The following is an 18,626-nucleotide window of genomic DNA, read 5'->3' on the forward strand; positions in this document are numbered from 1 at the left end:
ATCTCCTTTTTTTCCCCATTATATTTACTAACTGGTTATGGTTAGTATATAAGAAGTTGTAGATTTGTCTATTTATTTCTTATATTAAACCACTTTAGGGGTGCCTGGGTGGCTCAGTTGGTTAAATGTCTGACTCTTGCTTTCGGCTCAGGTCATGATCTCAGGGTTGTGAGACTGAGACCTGCATCGGGCTCCAAGCTGAGCATGGAACCTCCTTAAGATTCTCTTTCTCCCTCTGCCCCTCCCCCTCCACTTGCTCGTGTGTGTGTGTGTGTGTGTGTGTGTGTGTGTGTGTGTGTGTGCGCATTCTCTCTCTTTCTCTCTCTCTCTCAAAAACACAAAACAAAACAAAAAAAACCCACTTCGACATCTCTTATTAGTTTCCATAATATTTTCATTCGGCTTTCATGGAATTTCTAGGAAGAAAAGAATATAATCTGGGAATAAAGATAATTTCCTGTTTTTTTTAAAAAAATATATTCCTTTTATTTCCTTTTCTTCACTAATAGCATTGCTCTGAGACTTCAGAAACATTCTGATTAATAGCAATTACGGTGAGCATCTCATTTAATTGAAACACTCCCAATGCTTAATGTTTTACCATTAAGTTTGCTGCTTATGGCTTCTGATTAAAAAAGAAAGTATCCTTGGCCCTTCTGTTCTTTGCTTACTAAGGTATTTATCATCATCATTGTCATCACCATTGTCATTGTCATCGTTATCGGAAATAGATGTACTTTAATTAATGCATTTTTGGCATATATTGAGATGATCATATGCTTCTTTCCTTTCACCATCTGATGTATTACAGAATGCTTGATTCAACACAGATTTCTTAATCATTCTTCCTGGAATCAACACTACTTGATCAAGATGCACAATTCTTTTAATACACTGCTGGATTTAACTTACGAATATTTTATTTAAGACTTTCATATCTGTAAGTGCCTAGTTAGTCTTTGGTACTATAAAATGCATTGCATTTTTGTATTATAAATTACATCTTTTCCTATGCTAGTTTAAATGTCTAGTTTAAATAACATAGAAATGGTATTTAAAATAAGATTTCCTAGAAGTCATTCATAAAACCATCTGGGGTTCTGTTGCTTGGAGACATTTTTCCATTTTATCAATGGGTTTGGATAAATTCTGGTATATAGGTACTTTAGAATCAATTTTAGGAACCTATAATTTCAAGGAAAACCATTTATTTCTGATAAATTTTCAGGTATTAACATAAACTTTAATATAGAATTTTTAATACATTTTAGTTCTTTATATGTAGAAATAAAGACCCTATTCCTTATATCTGGCACTGGGTTTTATCTCTTATTTTCTGCTTGTACTTGATAGTAATTTTTTCTTTCCTTCTCCTTTTTCCCTCCTCTTGTTCAAAGAACCAGCTTCTAGTTTTATTTATCAAGTCTACTTATTTTTTACTTTCTAACTTATTAATTTCTGTTTCTAACTTAATATTCCTCTCTCCTAAAATATCTGTGTCCTCCCCTCACATATGCTGATAGCTCTGCTGGGAGAGTTCTAATTTAAAAACATCTTTCTCACAAAGAAATAAAAAAGTCATTGTTCCATTATAATAACAATGAGGTACAATTGTTCATATTGTCAACATATAGAATATCCAGTAATGAGAAGGGTGTGAAGTAGGACTGCATATTGAGATAACCATCTGACACGTGATTTAACGACATGTATGAAAAGGTTAAGTGGGTATGCATTTGAACAAACTATCCTACATCTAGCAATTTAAGCTTAGACAACTAACTAGACCGGGGGCAAAGATGTATTTGAAAGGATATCTTCAGAGTACTATTTCTAGCGGTGAAAGTCAAGAGATCAAATAAATGGCAGAGCCATACAACAAAACACAATGCAGCCATTAAGAAGGATGGGATAGGTTTATGTTTTGAGTTGTTATGTTGTGAGTTGATATAAAAAAGCTGGTTAAATATAACAATGCATGATTCTAGTTATGTAATTACATTGCATAGAATCTGGAAGGCTATCATCCAAGTGTGAAGGTGGTTATTTCTGCCGACAGCCAGTGCATCTTTCACAGTCACCATTCTATGACATTCTCGGAAAAAAATAATCTTGAGAAAAGAATTCCCAGTCACTTACACTTTTGAGGGTATATCCAATAAACATTTACTAGATGCTATGCGGGGCATGGGAGGTGATGAGAAAAAGGAGAATTAATGCAGTTCCTCATTTGGATAGTCAAGTGAAGGTAATTTTGGTTCCCTAGAGAGCACAGAGGGGTGATGGAAGGGGTTTTTCCTGCCAGGAAGTAGAGACTTCAAGAGACAAGGCAAGAGTCCCCTGAAAATCCAACAGGGAGGACAGATCTCTTACCTTGCTCAAATCTATCCAGATCTTTTGGGTTTCCTGCAATCCTGAGATACTGGCTCTTGTTTTTCTCTCTAGACTCAGCTTCCTGCACACACTCACATCTCTCACTAGTGTCCTGGGCTTCTGTCCTTCAAACCACCTGCAATTCCCTAAATGTGCCACACATTCTTATGTCTCTCTGCCCTTCCTGATGTGGTTCCTCTCTATGGAACACTCATTCCTCCCACTTCTCCCTAGGACAACACCCCTTGGTTGTCCAAGATTCAGCGTGTGGTAGTTTAGATGATTTTTTGGCAAATAATTAGTTTTTCACTACAGCTCCACGCAAGGAATGTACTTTATTGCACCTTGAATTTGGGCTTCCGTACTATGACCTACTTTGGCCAATAGGATATTAGTACACATAATGTGAACAAGGCTTAAAATGTGCTTGCATGTTGGGCTTTGTCTCTTGCATGCCTATCTTTTGCTATGACAATGAGGTAGCCAATGGTCCAAGGAGGTCCAAAATGCATGGAATAGGGGTGCCTGGGTGTCTCAGTCAGTTAAGTGTCTGACTCTTGATCTCAGCTTGGGTCTTGATCTTGGAGTTGTGGGATGGAGCCCTATGTTGGACTCTATGCTCAGCAGGGAGCCTGCTTCTCTCCCTCTTTCTCCCTCTGCTCCTCCCCCTGCTCACGCTCTCTCTAAAATAAATAAATAAATTATTTTTAAAAAATGCATGGAATAGACTTGAACCAAATTCCTGGCCTGGAGCCAAGCCCACCTAAGCCCTGACAAGATCAAGGTCAACACCCCGCAAATATTTAGTCACCTGAGTGAGAAATGTACACGTATGTATTACTGTTTGATGCTGAGATCCCTGCAGTGTTTGCTATGCAGTAGCTGACTGATACACAGTTAATAAGGTGTCTTGCTCTTGTTTGTTGAATTATGGACTTCTCCTCTGGGTTCCCCTCAAATCCTACATATGATTATTTGATTAACATGCCCTGTGAGCTTCTAAGTGCACCTACATATTTTGTGAGACCTTTGGTCAAATCCATCTTTGGGGACCTAAAAACACCCCTTGACACTCAACTAATAGCTAAAAATTGTGATTAGTGAGCAAGTTACACCAAGATCTTTTCATGTACCCACTGGGTGACAGAGAGACCAGCCCACTGAACCTACCTCAAATGAGGGAAAAGAATATGGGCAGGTACCATGAATTCGGCCCTAGGGGAGGAAAGAAAAGGTCAAAACACCTCTCTCCTTTGAAGCAGGGTTTAAGTCTGTTTGGGCCGCCATAACAAATTGCGATAGACTAGTTAGGTGGCTTATAAACTATAAAAAACCTAAATTTCTTCTTTTTACAAAAAGATTTTATGTATTTACGTACTATTTATGTAGAGAGCACCCAAATGGGGGGAGGGACGGAGGGAGAGGGAGAGAGAGAATGTCAAGCAGACTCCATGCTGGGCGCGGAGCCTAACATGGGGCTTGATCTTACAACCCTGACATCATAACCTGAGCCGAAATCAAGAGTTGGATGCTTAACCAACTGAGCCATCCAGGCGCCCCCAAAACAACATAAATTTATTTCTCACAGTTCTGGAGGCTGAGAAGTCCAAGGGTAAAGTGATGGCAGATTTGGAGTTCAGAAAAGGCCCTGGTTCTAGACAACCTTGTTTTCACTGTGTCCTCACATGGTGGAAGGGTGAGGGAGCTCTCTGCTGTCTTTTTTATAAGGGCATTAATCCCATTCATGAGGGCTCCACCCTCATGATCTAATCACCCAAAGCCCCACTTCCTAATACCATCACATTCGGGATTGAGTTTCAACATATGAATCTTGGGGGTGACACGAACATTCGGTTTATAGTGAGCCGTGATTAAAAACTTTAGGGCATCCAATGCTGTCTAGGTGTTTGAAAAAAAAGGAAGTGTTGACCAGCGGAGCCTGAAGGCAGTGTGGATGAATGTTGTTTACCATCGTCTGGGCCGGGAATAAACGGGTGGCAGAATGACCTATGATCGCATTTTGTCTCACATTGTGAGAAAATTCTCATCTTATTTTTGATTTGTAAAATACCAAATGCCAAAATTGAGCCTAGTCTGAAGGAAGGAATCACCCATGATTTTGGCAGGGCTCTAAATCACCAGAATCGAGTCCAGGGTCATTACCAGCACTTGGCACAGGTTTGACGTAGGTGTGTTGGACCAATCAACATACAAGTATTTAAGTGTGCAGAAAGGGGATTAGGCATGCCCTCTACAAACCAATCAATCTATAGAGATATTCCAGAATGTGAGTGTCTTTGGGGACCCTGGAAAAATATGTGTGACCCCATCTTAAATCTGAGATTGAACTTAAAGAAGTCCAGTTATGGGGCACCTGGGTGGCTCTGTCAGTGAAGCAATCCCACTTGTGATTTCGGCTCAGGTCATAATCTCAGGGTTGGAAGATAGAGCCCTGCGTTGGGTTTCATGCTCAACGTGGAGTCTGCTTGAGAGTCTCCCTGTCCCTCTGCCTCTCCCCCATCTTTCTCTCTCTCTCTCTCTCAATAAATAAATAAATAAATAGATTAATTAATTAATTTTAAAAATCTCAAAAAAAAAAGTCCAGTTATATGGGCAGTATTGTTGAAAAATTTTTTTCCAAATATATCATAAGCCTTAAAAACTTCAGTGCCCTTTGACCTAAAAATACTATACGTAGGGAGCTCTCCTGAAGGAATTAATCAGAGATATAGATTAAAGTCTAAAATCATGTTCATTATATGGTTATTTGTAATAGGGAGAAAAGGACTTGTGAGCACAAGGACTTGTTGTGTGACGTGTCGGTTATTGTGGGTGCTGTCCGCTGTGTTCCATCATCTGTGTCTGGAGATGCAGGCCAATTTAATTCAAAGAGACCAGGACTGGGAGAAGGGACAGGGAGAGGGAGAGAGAGGTCGAGATAGAAAGAGGGGAAGGAGGAGAGAGGCAGGAATGGTGTCAGGGAGAGAGACAAATAAATAGAAAGAGGATGGGAACAGAACAAAGATATCATCTCCTGCGGAGTAGCATGTGGTGCATAAATGTTTGTGGAATAAAGACTTGGAAGGAGAAAAGAGTCAGAGATAGGAAGGGATTCAGAGGCAGGTCCCCGGCTCCCTGACTGCATTAGACCTCACTGACCTTGGCGCGCCCACCATTAAGACCCTGGCCATGCAGGAAGGAGGCTGGTAGCAGGGCCAGCGGGGGGGTGGGGGGGGGAGGCCTACCTGCACAGGCTGCTGAGTCCCTGGGTGAGCAGAGCAGGAGAGGAAGTCCCAGGGCTGCCCTGGCGCTGCCATGGCCTAGAAGCAGCAGGGACCAGGCTCAGGCCATAGGAGGGAGGAGGAGGCCATGTTCTAAGACACCCCCATGGCCTTAGCTCTTGCTGATTGTATCCCCCACCTTCTGTGAATTCCTGTTTGCTGTAGGAGTCAACTTACAAATTTTAACTGAGAAATGTTGTCCCAATGTTGAAGATGCCTTTGTATACTCTTGGGATGATTTTAGAACTTATCCTTCAGTTACTTCGAGTTTGTAATTTCATGCATTATTCAGATCTCAGAGGAGGGAGTATCTTACGCTTTTCCACCGCTTGAGGGCCTGGTGTGTGTGCATGTATACGCGCACACGTGTCGGGGAGGTGAGGGGGAGGCGGTGCCCATTTGTTGGATTACGTTTTCCTTAGTCTTCTCTGGCTCAGAGCTCTGCTTCCCCTGAGTCAGTTCAGCTTCGGGAGCACCTTGCCTTCCCATCCTGCTCTTCTGGTCTGCACTGCAGCATCGCTTCCCAAGCAGACTTTTCCCTGGATTCTCCCTGCTCCAGACATCACACCCACGGGGGTGTGTGTGAGGAGCCTCAATGGAAGGCCTGGTGCAATGGAGAGCTTTCCTACTGCCACGCTGCTCAGCCCCTGCTCCGCCTCAAGCTCCCAGCTTTCTGTCCTCCTTACCATGCCAGGCACCCCTCAGAAGCCCAAGTCTCTCCCTTCAATGTGAAGAAACAATTCTGCACCCTTTCCTCATCTAGGGTTTACCTTTCTGCACCTGCGTCGTCGTCACTATGCTTTGTAAACAAGGGCTACCCGGTCTTTCCATTTTTAGTAGCGAAGAACCAGTGAGGACTCTGAAATATGAGACTGTCCTAGCTTGGGTTTCCAGAAGCAGACTTGGAGAAGAGGATTCATATGAAAATTATTTATTTAAGCATTCCCAGAAAAAACTGGGCCTGGACCTAGAAAGGAAGCCAAGCAAAGATGTGACAGCAAGCGACATCTACGGAGGGTAGCTCTGGCTTAGCCCCTCACGGGAACTCTGGGGACACCTTAAAATTGCCCCCACTGGGGAACCAGAGAGCAGGAGGGCTATTCCCCTACTGTTGTCAGTCACTGGCTGACAGCTGGCCCTAGGGCACATACATTCTCTGGCTCTCTACCAGGAACTGCAGGTGCAGGCGTGGGGAGAGAAAGCACCAGAGAGCCAGCCTGCATAAAACACAGCCCAGGGGGCCAAGGTGCGGTGGGCAAAGCACCAACAGTGGCTGCTGCCCAGTCTTTCCTGTCCCTCCCTTACCCACCTGCGTGAAGGAAAGGGAGTTGCATGGAGAATAATTTCCTCACTGAAGTGAGTCACGGCACCCCGTGGAAAGCAGAAGCAGCTCTCACTGCAGATGATGGGTCGGCCTGTGTGCTACAATAAAAAATATATCTGGTCTCCATCCATAGTTCCTTGCACAGAGCTCCTAAAACTCTTGTAATTTCCTAAGTGATAGGAGTACTTTTGTTATTTATAACAAGGCCTTTTTTTTAAAGATTTTATTTATTTATTTGAGAGAGAGACAGAGAGACAGTGAGCATGAGAGAGAGTGAGCACAAGCGGAGTGGGGGGAAGGGCAGAGGGAGAGGGAGAAGCAGGCTCCGTGCTGAGCAGAGAGCCACACACAGGGCTGGATCCCAGGACTCCAGGATCATGACTGGAGCCAAAGGCAGATGATTAACTGACTGAGCCACCCAGGTGCCCCTATAACAAGGCCTTTTAATCACATCTGAGTTTATGGTAATAAGGTGACTTAGGATGGGGCCCCTACTTCATCAACTCCTCACCAGAAAGACCACTGATTACAGGACTGGAACTTTCAGCTCTGCCCACCAATTTAAGGAAAGGGGGGACTGCAAATTGAGCTTCTGGGTTGGTGAACACATCTATGTGCCAGGAGGCTGTTGAACCATGGGGACAGGAGTTCCTGAGCTGGGGACATTTCCTGACTTGGCCCTGTGCACCTGTTCATCTGGCTGTTCATCTGTATCCTTCGTCATATCCTTTAGAAAAAACTGGGAAACCTAACTGTTTCCCTGAGCTTTATTCTTCCAGCCCCTTCTTCCATTTCCCCACCTCTTTTAGGCTTCTCTTCACTTCTCAGCATAACTGCAGGGCACTCACAACCAGAAGAGTAAGCAGTCTCACCACCTCCCGGGATCTGCTCCTTAGAATTTGCACCAGGAATTACTCAGCTGTCTCAGAGACGATGCCCCCACCCCTGGCCACACAGGAGAGCTGCAGTCTCCTCTTTCAGATCCCGCCCCGTCTGACTTTGGTTGCTAGATGCAAAGGGTGGGTGAGCATCCTGTCTGAGACACAGCCCTCCTGTTCGTGGCTATCTGCTTCACGTGGGAAGCAAGGTAGCCGGTGCTGTTAACCAGGTTCTGGGCTTGGGGGGCTCCCTGGGGATGAGAAATGTGCTGTTTTCTTGCTTCAGGGATCCGGCCTCGGGTGCTGGAGTCATACCAGTACTCCCTGAGTCTGAGGAGGGGCTGCTAGTGGACTCTGCTCTCCTGGGCTGTTCCTCAGGAGCACCCAATGCTGCCTCCCCTAGAATGAACTCTCCTACCAGTGGACATGAGGTGGGGGAGATTCATCCAGATCTTGGCCGTCCAGACTTTTCCGGTGGACTTTTGCTCCAACTGAGTCTGATTCCCTTTCTTCAGTTCAGCAGCCCCTTTCTCTGCGGCTCTTTGCAGAAGTGCCACTGGTCTGAACACACACGCGGAGAATTCCTCTCTACTCACCACATGACTGAATACCATGGCCGGCAGTTGGCCAGCCACAGGGAGGCCTCTGAAAACCAGAGTCTGCCGCAGACCCAACCGAGGCCCTGCAGACTCCCTGCGGTTTTCCGTGCTCCTCCCTCAGGTACTATATCCACACTCAAGGGCAGGGGGAGTGACGTTGAAAACGGGCATCCTCCCCAAAGCTTCAAAATGCTAGCAGAGAACTTACAACCGAAAAAGCATATATCCACAAGGACAAAGAACTAGAGGATACAGGGACAGATGACAGATGTCAAGAAAATTCTGGAAGCTGGAAAGTCAGTGGTAACTGATTTCAAAGAGTGGAGAAGGCTGAAATTTAAAACTGAAAGGGGAGGTGGTGTGAAATAAGAAGAAGCAAGTAGATTCCTTGCTGAGGATTCCAGTTGGAGTACCCCTGATGATGGGGACAAGAGGTGGGGATGAAAATAGGAGGTACATCTCGGCTGTCCTTCTGAGGTCCACTCCCACCCTGCACAACCAGGAGACTACCTTCCCTGACACAGTGGAAGAAGATGAGGTGTTCACACCAAGGGGCTCTGGGTTCAGCTGACACAGCTGGGAACGGGGAACTGTACTGAAAATGGGTCGTAAGTCAAAGTCTGTGAATGGTAAACCCCCCACTCACTCAATTCAACTTGCCACCCGACAGCCAGAATGATGGCAGACAAGCTTACAACTTCTGGAAGGAAGACTGAAAGTTTCCTCTCTGGGGAAAAGGACTAGGCCAAGAGAGAGAAAAGCCCTATTGACATGTGGTATTGTCCCAGTGAAACAGCTGGGTCCCCACCTGATCACCCTACTGTGAAGGCCACTGGCAGACAAGCCCCACCCAGATACTCAAGACTCGAAATCAGCATTTTGGTGCCTTTACTCTTACACCTGAACAGACAGCTAAGCATCACTTGATATCAGAGGGGAGCTTTCGTATATGAAAGACAGACATACATCACCAACCACCAAACCAACCACAGTAGGGGGAAGCTGAGAATGCAGAAAGCAAAGGACAATTGCAAGAAAATCCTAAACCTCGTAAGTCTAGTATCTAAGAAAACAGAAGAGTAAGCTATAAAAAGAAACATCCAGAGAATAAGAACTCTTAAAAATCCAAAATATGATAGCAGAAATTTTAAAAAGTTCAATAGACGAATTAGGATACAATTTGAGGAATTCTATGAGACTGTAAAAGAAAATTACAAAGAAACAGAAAACAGGAAAGAAGAGGTGAAAATATTTAAAGCTCAGCCCAGAGGATCCCACAACTAATGCACATTTCACAGAGAAAATGAGGGAAGGAAATGATCACATCAGTAGACACGATAGAAAATAAAAACAAACGCAACCAAACCAACAAAAGGAAATAACCTAATGCCTATCACCGGGAGAAGAGATAAATAAAAGCGTGGTATCTTCACACAACAGAATGCTAGACTACAATGTCAAGTTAATGAACAATAGCCATGTGCATAGATGACTCTTCGGAACAACACTGAATGAGATGCAAGCCACAGATGAATGCCATTTCTGCGTGTGACGCCATGTCTATGGTGTTCAAAAGCCAGGAAAGTAAACAAGGTATAGTTTAGCAACACATACAGTAAACAATAAAGAAAGTGAATTAGAAAAAAAACATGAGATTGGTTCTGTGGCTGGTGAGGGGTGAGGGCATGGGGCAGCCGAGGAAGGTAGGGACTGACATCAGAAAAGAACATAGAGGGAGGTTCAAAGAATTGGGAATATTCTATTTCCTGAGTTGGATGGTGGACTCAAGGGCATTTGTTTTACTACTATGTTTCATGACTTATATCACTCATATTTTTTTATATATGCTCTCTCCTCATACACACACACACAGACACACAGACACACACACACACACAAACACACATGATGTAAGAAAATTTCCCTGAATTGAAGATGTGAGTTTCCCAATTAAACTGCCCTAACAGTCCAGGGGCACCCGGGAGGCTAAGTGTCCAGCTGTTGGTTTCAGCTCAAGTCATGGTCTTGGAGATGGGAGATCCAGCCTCCTGTTGGGCTCCCTGTTCAGTGGGGAAGTCTGCTTCTCTCCCTCTCACTCTGCCCCTCCCCAGTTTGTGCTCTCACTCTCTCTAAAATAAATAAGCAAATCTTAAAAAAAAAAAAAAGGGGGGGGCCCTAACAGTCCAATGCAGCAAGGGAAATAATCTATACCAAAGCATATTTTTATGAAATTTCAGAGCATCGGAAGCGGAGAGACTATCATAAAAGCAGTAAGACAGGGAAAAACACATACAAAAAAACTAGAACCAGAACCGTCTTGGTCTTCTCATTGACAAGACTCAAAGTAGAATACTACATACCTTCTAGATTCTGAAGGAGGACGATTTCTATTTAGAATTCCACACCAATCAATGCAGCAAATGAGAGAGCAGAATTGAGATAAACTCAGACAAGTTAGGCCTCAAAAGTTTTAACTTCCATGTACCCCATCTCTAAATTGGCTCAAAATGAGCCAATAAATCAAGAAAGAGGAAACCCTGGAAACCAGGACACAAGGATTCTATTTTATTTTACCTACTTTTTTAAAAGTCGGCTGAAGCCCAATGTGGGGCTTGAACTCATGACCCTAAGATTAAGCCAAGATCAAAAGTTGGATGCTTGGGGCGCCTGGGTGGCACAGTGGTTAAGTGTCTGCCTTCGGCTCAGGGCGTGATCCTGGCATTATGGGATCGAGCCCCACATCAGGCTCCTCCGCTATGAGCCTGCTTCTTCCTCTCCCACTCCCCCTGCTTGCGTTCCCTCTCTCGCTGGCTGTCTCTATCTCTGTCAAATAAATAAATAAAATCTTAAAAAAAAAAAAAAGTTGGATGCTTAACCACCTGAGCTACCCAGGTGCCCCCAGGATACAGGGATTCTAATACAGAAACAAGACAAAAAGAATGTAAAGGGGGTTAGTCCCCAAAACAGCTGAAAGCAGGCACAGAGAACAGGACAGTTTGGAGCAAGAGAACAAGAGAACTCCAGGAGAAATTTCTCCACAAAAAACAATTGTTCAGTTACCTACTATTTAAGTGAATTGAGAGATTTGCAGTACTATGCAATAGTTTCGTGAAGAATTATTGATTGACACATAGAAAACTAAGCCAAAACAAACAAACAAACAACAAAAAGAGGCCATTTATTTACTCTAGGGAAAACCAAAAGTTGAATGGGAAAGGATAAGTAAATATAATCTATACAGCTCATTAGTACATAATATTTACATAATTCTGATAATGCTATTGACTGAACCAAAAATTATGGTATGATTATATAGGGAGCATAAGGGCAGTAGAAGTGTGTTGGTGGGTAGGAGTGTGTGGAATTTAAGAAAACTGAATCTCTATCTTCTGCAGTTGTAAATAAATGCTTAATTTCTAAAATAGAAAGAATCAACCAAAATAACAGGATAGGAAACACTCCCAACTCAATTTGTGAGCCTACCTAACCCTGAACCAAAACTAGACAAGGACAGAAGAAGGTAGGAATTTACAGCCAGTTTCACTCATAAGCAGAGATGCAAAACTTTTTTTTTTTTTAAAGATTTTATTTATTTATTCGACAGAGATAGAGACAGCCAGCGAGAGAGGGAACACAAGCAGGGGGAGTGGGAGAGGAAGAAGCAGGCTCATAGTGGAGGAGACTGATGTGGGGCTCAATCCCAGAACACCGTGATCACGCCCTGAGCCGAAGGCAAACTCTTAACCGCTGTGCCACCCAGGCGCCCCCAGCCCACAGTTTTTGGCCAGGGGCCCCTTCCTCCATCATCAGAGTGCGTCACTGCAAAATTTGTTTCTGCCATCACATGGTCTCTTTCCACTACGGTCATCACCTGGCCTTCACTTTCCTTCTGCCTCCCTCTCAAAAGGACCCTTGTGATAACATTGGGCCCACCTGGGTAATCCAAGCAACTCTCCCATCTCAAGACTCTTAATTTAGTCACATTTACAAAGTCCATTTTGTCACGTAAGGTAGTATATTCACAGGTTTTGGGGGTTGGGATGTGGACAGCTTTGGGGGCTCACTATTCAGTCTATTGCATATCACTTCCATATAATCATTCACAGGTTATATGATTGTTTACATAGACAAAGCCAAGATAATTTACAGATTATTAGAATTACTATGAGAGTTTAGCAAGAGGGTTCTATTGTTTTACTATGGTTTAGACACAAAGAGTTGGAAAGTATACTTTTAAAAAGATGGGGACGCCTGGGTGGCTCAGTCGTTAAGTGTCTGCCTTCAGCTCAGGGCTTGATCCCAGGGTTCTGGGATCGAGCCCCGCAGCAGGATCCCTGCTCCGGGAGCCTGCTTCTTCCTCTCCCACTTCCCCTGCTTGTGTTCCCTTGCTAGCTGTCTCTCTCTCTGTCAAATAAATAAATAAAATCTTTAAAAATTTTTAAAAAATTAAAAAAATAAAAAGATGTCATTTACAACATTAAAAAAGAAATTATATCTCAACAAATCTAAAAAAAAATGAATTCTAAAGAAAATAAAATTTAGGGGCACCTGGGTGGCTCCGATGGTTAAGCATCTGCCTTCAGCTCAGGTCATGATCTCAGGGTCCTGGGATCGAGCCGGGAGCCTGCTTCTCCCTCTCTTTCTACTGCTCCCCCTGCTTGTGCTCTCTGGCTCTCTCTGTCAAATAAACAAATAAAATCTTAAAAAAAAAAAAAAAAAAAAAAAGAAAGAAAATTTAAAATGATTCTAATAAAAAATTATAAAATACCTTGCAATAAATCTACAAAAGATGTTTAAAACCTTATGAAGAAAATTATAAAAAATGATAGAAAAATCTTAAAGATGAATTAAATAAAGAGGAAACATGTTATGAACATGGGCAGAAAAAGTTGATACGATAAAGAGGTCAATTCTCCACAGGAACATGTGGATTTTATTGAATTCCAATAGAAATCCTGACATGTTTCTTTGGGACCGGGATAAGCTGATTCTAAAATGGGAATGGAAGGGGACGAGAATAGGTAAAACACATGAAAAAGCAGCAGAGGATGGCAGACTTGCTGTAGCAGACAAGCCTCATAACGTGTGGTCGTTAGACTGTGGCATTGGAACTGGGGCAGAGATTGAGACCACTGGAACAGAACAGAGCCCAGAAACACAGCCATAGATGGACAGCAGATATAAACAACAGAGAGGCTTTGCCGATCTGTGGAGAAAAAACAGTTAAAAAAATGGCGATGAGTAATTGGTTATTCATAGAGGAAAGAATAAAATAAAACTGGAACTCTTGGGGCACCTGGGTGGCTCAGTTGTTTGGATGTCTGCCTATGGCTCAGGTTTTGATCCCAGGGTCCTGGGATTGGGCCCCATGTCGGGCTCCCTGTTCAGCGGGGAGCCTGCTTCTCCCTCTTCCTCTGTCCCTCTCCCCACTCATTCTCTGTCTCTCTCTCTCAAGTAAATTAATGGAATCTTAAAAAAAAATAATAAATTGGAACTCTTTTTTGAATGAAATAAAAAAAAAATCCAAATGGAATTTGAGAACCTAGCAAGAAAAGAAAACTTTTAGAAGAAAATATGAGAGTATATCATATGATCTTTGGCTACAGTACAGATTTAATAAAATACCAAAAGCACAACCTAGGGAAGGAAAAATAAAATAAGATGAAAACAGAGAGGGAGACAAACCATAAGAGACTCTTTACTCAGGAAACAAACTGAGGATTGCTGGAGGGGAGGCAGGTGGGGGGATGGGGTAATTGGGTGATGGGCATTAAGGAGGGCATTTGAAGTAATGAGCACTGGGTGTCGTATGCAACTGAGAAATCACTAAATTCTACCTCTGAAACTACTAATACAGTATATGTTAATTAAATTGAATTTTTTTAAAAAGCACAACTTATACAGAAAAAAAGCCCATAAAGTCAACATCTTTAAAATTAAAAATGCCCAAGTATCAAAAGACATCATTAAAAAGGTGAAAAGACAAACTGCAGACTGGGGGAAAATTTTGCAAAAATACATAACTGACAAAGGATTCAAATCCAGAATATATAAATAACTAATAAGTCAATAATTTAAAAAACTCAATAGAAAAATGAGTAAAAAATAAACAGGTAAATCACAGAATAAGACACCAGAATGGCTAATATATGCATGAAAAGATGCTCAACCTCATCATTAATCAGAGAAATGCAAACGAAACCATAATGAGGTACCATTTCAAATCCATCAGATTGGGAGATTAAAGTCTGACAGTTTCAAATGTTGGTGGTCTTATGGAGAAATGGGAACTCTCCTATCCTGCTGAAGTAAGTGTGAATTGGTACAAGCACTTCAGAGACCAAGGAGACAATATTTAAAGGTGAACATGCATAAAGATGTATATGCCCTTCGACCCAGGATTTCATTCACTGGTATATGAATAACATAGGTTGACATGGGTATATACCCTAGGTTCCCACACTTGTGTCTGAGGAGACATTTATAAGAACGTTCTTTGCAATACTGTAATAATAAAAATGGGAAACAATATAAATTGCAATCAACAAGAGAATGGGTAAATAAATTTAGGTATATTCCAATAATGAGCTACTGTACATCAGAGGAAATTAATGAAACACAGCTATGCGTGTTATTGTGAACGATTTTCAAAAACATAATCTTACGAAAAGAAGTTTTAGGAACTATTGTGCCAATTTTTATAAAACTTAAAAACGTGAAAAGACAATATTATTTGGGAATATAGACATATCTAGTAAAAGTATGAAAAGAAATGTATGGGAATAATAAACACTGATAAAAAACACATATGGTTTTGCTTTGGCAGGGGGAATGAAATCAGGGAGAGTAACACAGAGCTTCAACTATAAACGTAATGCTTTATTTCTTAAGGTAGGTGATGGCCATTCACCATCATTTATATCTTAGAATGAAATATGTCACTTAAGTAGCACTGTGTGCTTACTGTTCAGAAACATGGACAGAGAGGGAAAAGGAATTGGGAGAGGGAGGTATAGGAAGGTGCAGAAGACTCTTGTTTTTTTAAAACCTTGACCTTTTAAACTACACACAACTGTGGCGTCAATCAAAGTCGACATTATCAAAATAACAAATGACTGAGTCAGGGAGTAATATGTGATATGTTTCTGTAAGATCTTCATTTGTAGATGCTTTATCTCAGTGCTATTCAAATGTGGTCCTTAGACAAGTGTGGGCTGGTGATCTAGTCTGCCATGAACTAAATATAGAATCGAGCCTAAGTGTTTGGGAGCTACTATAGCAATTTTAGTTTGTGTTACTTTTATTTTTTATTTTATCTTATTTTTTAAAGTAGGCTCCACGTCCAGTGTGGAGCCCAATGTGGGACTTGAACTCATAACCCTGAGATCAAGACCTGAGCTGAGATCAAGAGTCAGATACTCGGGACTCCTGGGTGGCACAGCGGTTAAGCGCCTGCCTTCAGCTCAGGGCGTGATCCTGGCGTTATGGGATCGAGCCCCATATCAGGCTCTTCTGCTATGAGCCTGCTTCTTCCTCTCCCACTCCCCCTGCTTGTGTTCCCTCTCTCACTGGCTGTCTCTATCTCTGTCGAATAAATAAATAAAGTCTTTTTTTTAAAAAAAAGAGTCAGATACTCAACTGACTGAGCCACTCAGGTGCCACACTTTTATAGCAATTTTAGAGAGATTTTATATATGTTAAATCTAATAATTAAAAATGGGATTATATTTTATATTGCACTGTAATTTCATTTTATCCTAGAAATAAACTCATTTTACAGAAGTATTGGAGGGCAATGAATTGAAAACAAACAACGGGTTCTGCAGAAATAATTTAAGATCCATTGCTCTGCCTTAATGAAAATTGTTATCTACATGATTTCTTTTTCTATAATGTGTAGCTTTTCTTGTCCATTGGGGATCTTGTGCTCTACTCGTAAAATATTAATGTTCAGTGTGGGAGTCCAGAATTGTTTTGTTTGGTTCTGGATATGTGCCTTGCATATAAAGATGTGGCTATTCTCTGCATGCATTTTCCCCCAGAGACACATATAAATATAGCTGTAACTTCCTGTTAGTAAACAGTAAGTCTTTAAATTTAGAATTAGGTGGTGAGGCTGACATGTAGAAGTGTAACAAACTGGATTGCTTTCAAAGTCCTATCTTTTCTAGTTAATTGTTAACTCACCAGTGTGCTGCTTTTCTTATATCAAATATCACATGGTGTGTGAAAACACTACAGATAGGGTTCAAGGCAGTTCATGGAGTTTTTGCATGATAAATGGACCTTATACTACAGAGGAATGAAAGACATACATTAATAAAACATTATCATCGTAAGAGAACAACACCAAATCAAATCTCCTCACCAGTGCTTGGCAGCACACATCCTGAGAGGTTTCGGGCTGTGTGCGGCGTCAACCCTGGGTTCCAAAATCTGCAGAATGGCCTGTGTGACAGCAGGAACCCAGTCTCCACGGAATTCTGTCTGTAAGATGCAGCACAGCAGAGGCCTCTGAAATGTCCAAACATACCTGTTTTAGATCTCCTTTTCCCCTTAAGAAAAGACCCCTTTTTAAAAATTACTTTTTTTGAAGCCAGATTACTCACTTCCAGGGTTCTCTTACATCTGCCACTTCCCAAGGGAATTTTTTGGGTGTAATCTTTTAACCTTTCTGGAAGGCTAACAAAACATTGCATATACCTGGCTTTCGCCTCGGAAACACCCTATCCTTTTCCAATCTAATGCTTTTTAAAGGACTTTATTATTTGCTGTCTGGGTTCGTTTAACCCTATTAACATACCAATTTAGCTTCTTTGCTATGTTTTCTTGTTATTTCTCATTTCATTCTTTATATGTTACTTAGCACTTGGGTTCAAGTATAGTATCTTCCACTTTCATACCAAAGTGCCATTCTAGCATTCTTATATCTAATATTTAGCTTTGCTTTGCATTGCGTTCTCATGCTCTCTTAATTTTTTCCCTAAAGTTCATGTTTATCTCTGCACCCAAGGTGGGACTTGAACTCAGGACCGCAAGCTCAAGAGTCGCAAGCTGCACGGACTGAGCCAGCCAGGCACCCCTTTCTCCCTCTTTCAGAAGGAGGAACACGAGGTGGAAGGCAACAAGGATAGCCCTTCCAAAGCCTTTTACTCCTACCAGAGGTCTTGGCAGCAGATTCCCTGCTTCTGCTTTTTAAAAGCCTCCTCCCCTCACCAACCCACTGAGTTTAGGGTTTAACTGAAGTCAGAGACCTTGATTATAGTGTCACCAACCTGAGAGGTTAGGGGATGTAGTCCCCCTACATCATGTTTCTGAGGCGACAGGGTCATGGGTGAGGACAAGGTGGTAGACTGAGAACAGGTAGTGGAAAAGGTTCCCCAAAATGAGGCGTTCCAATAACCAATTAATGGCTTATTCACTAAAGTTCTGAAGCAATTGGAGTGGTTCAGTTTGGCTGCTGCAGAAGCCGGGGTAGAAGAGCCCGGTGACGTCCTACAGGGCCTGCAAGTTGACACGAGGTCAGGGAGAGCCAGGACAAGTTTAAGTATATGCGAACATGCAGGCGGCGCAGCGTCGGGCCAACAGGGACGGCTCAGGGACTGAGGAAGCGAGCCAGCCCAGAAGTCGAGGCCAGGCTTTGGCAAGAGCTCCTACCCATAGTTCGAAATCCCTACTTGCTGCAGGTGAGAAAAGGAGCCGCAGAACAGCTGACTGAAATGGTCACGTGCCAAGCCCCAGCCCGGCTCTAATTGGCTACAAAAGCTCAGTCTCTTCCACTGTTCGCCTGGTCTTTTCGGACACTACATTTCCCAGAAGGCCCCGCGGTGCTTAGCTCCTCCTAGCTGGATAGATGCGGGCGGTGCCTGGTTTGTCCAGCCTCTACGGGGCTTTAAGAGACAGGGAAGAAGTTCCCCTGTGGGGAGAAACCTTCTGGATTAAAACGGCCGGCCCGCACACTGGAGACAGGGAGGAGAGCCGCGGTTCGGCCCCCTCCTTTTGCGCACAGACCTCTGGGAAATGTAGTAACATGTAGGTTTCTGGGGCCTGTGGCCTCACCTCACCCTCGGGTCGCTAATGAGGTGGGAACCAGTGGGGAGGAGGGTCCCGGCGAGCCTTTCACACTGGCTCTTCCTCCTCCACCAGGTGGCGCAGCACGCGAACATCTGCC

General features: G+C 42.8%; 1 long non-coding RNA gene across 1 annotated transcript; it reads right to left on the reverse strand.

The window, feature by feature from the left end:
• Positions 1-13,361: 13,361 nt before the first annotated feature.
• Positions 13,362-18,549, reverse strand: LOC103669752. Its single transcript, XR_570399.2, has 3 exons — positions 17,731-18,549; positions 16,824-16,969; positions 13,362-13,661 (listed from the first exon to the last, which is right to left on the reverse strand). It is a non-coding gene; the product is annotated as an uncharacterized LOC103669752 (long non-coding RNA).
• Positions 18,550-18,626: the final 77 nt, after the last annotated feature.

The sequence above is a fragment of the Ursus maritimus genome, unplaced genomic scaffold (assembly GCF_017311325.1).
Source record: "Ursus maritimus isolate PB19 unplaced genomic scaffold, ASM1731132v1 scaffold_22, whole genome shotgun sequence".
Taxonomy (NCBI): domain Eukaryota; kingdom Metazoa; phylum Chordata; class Mammalia; order Carnivora; family Ursidae; genus Ursus; species Ursus maritimus.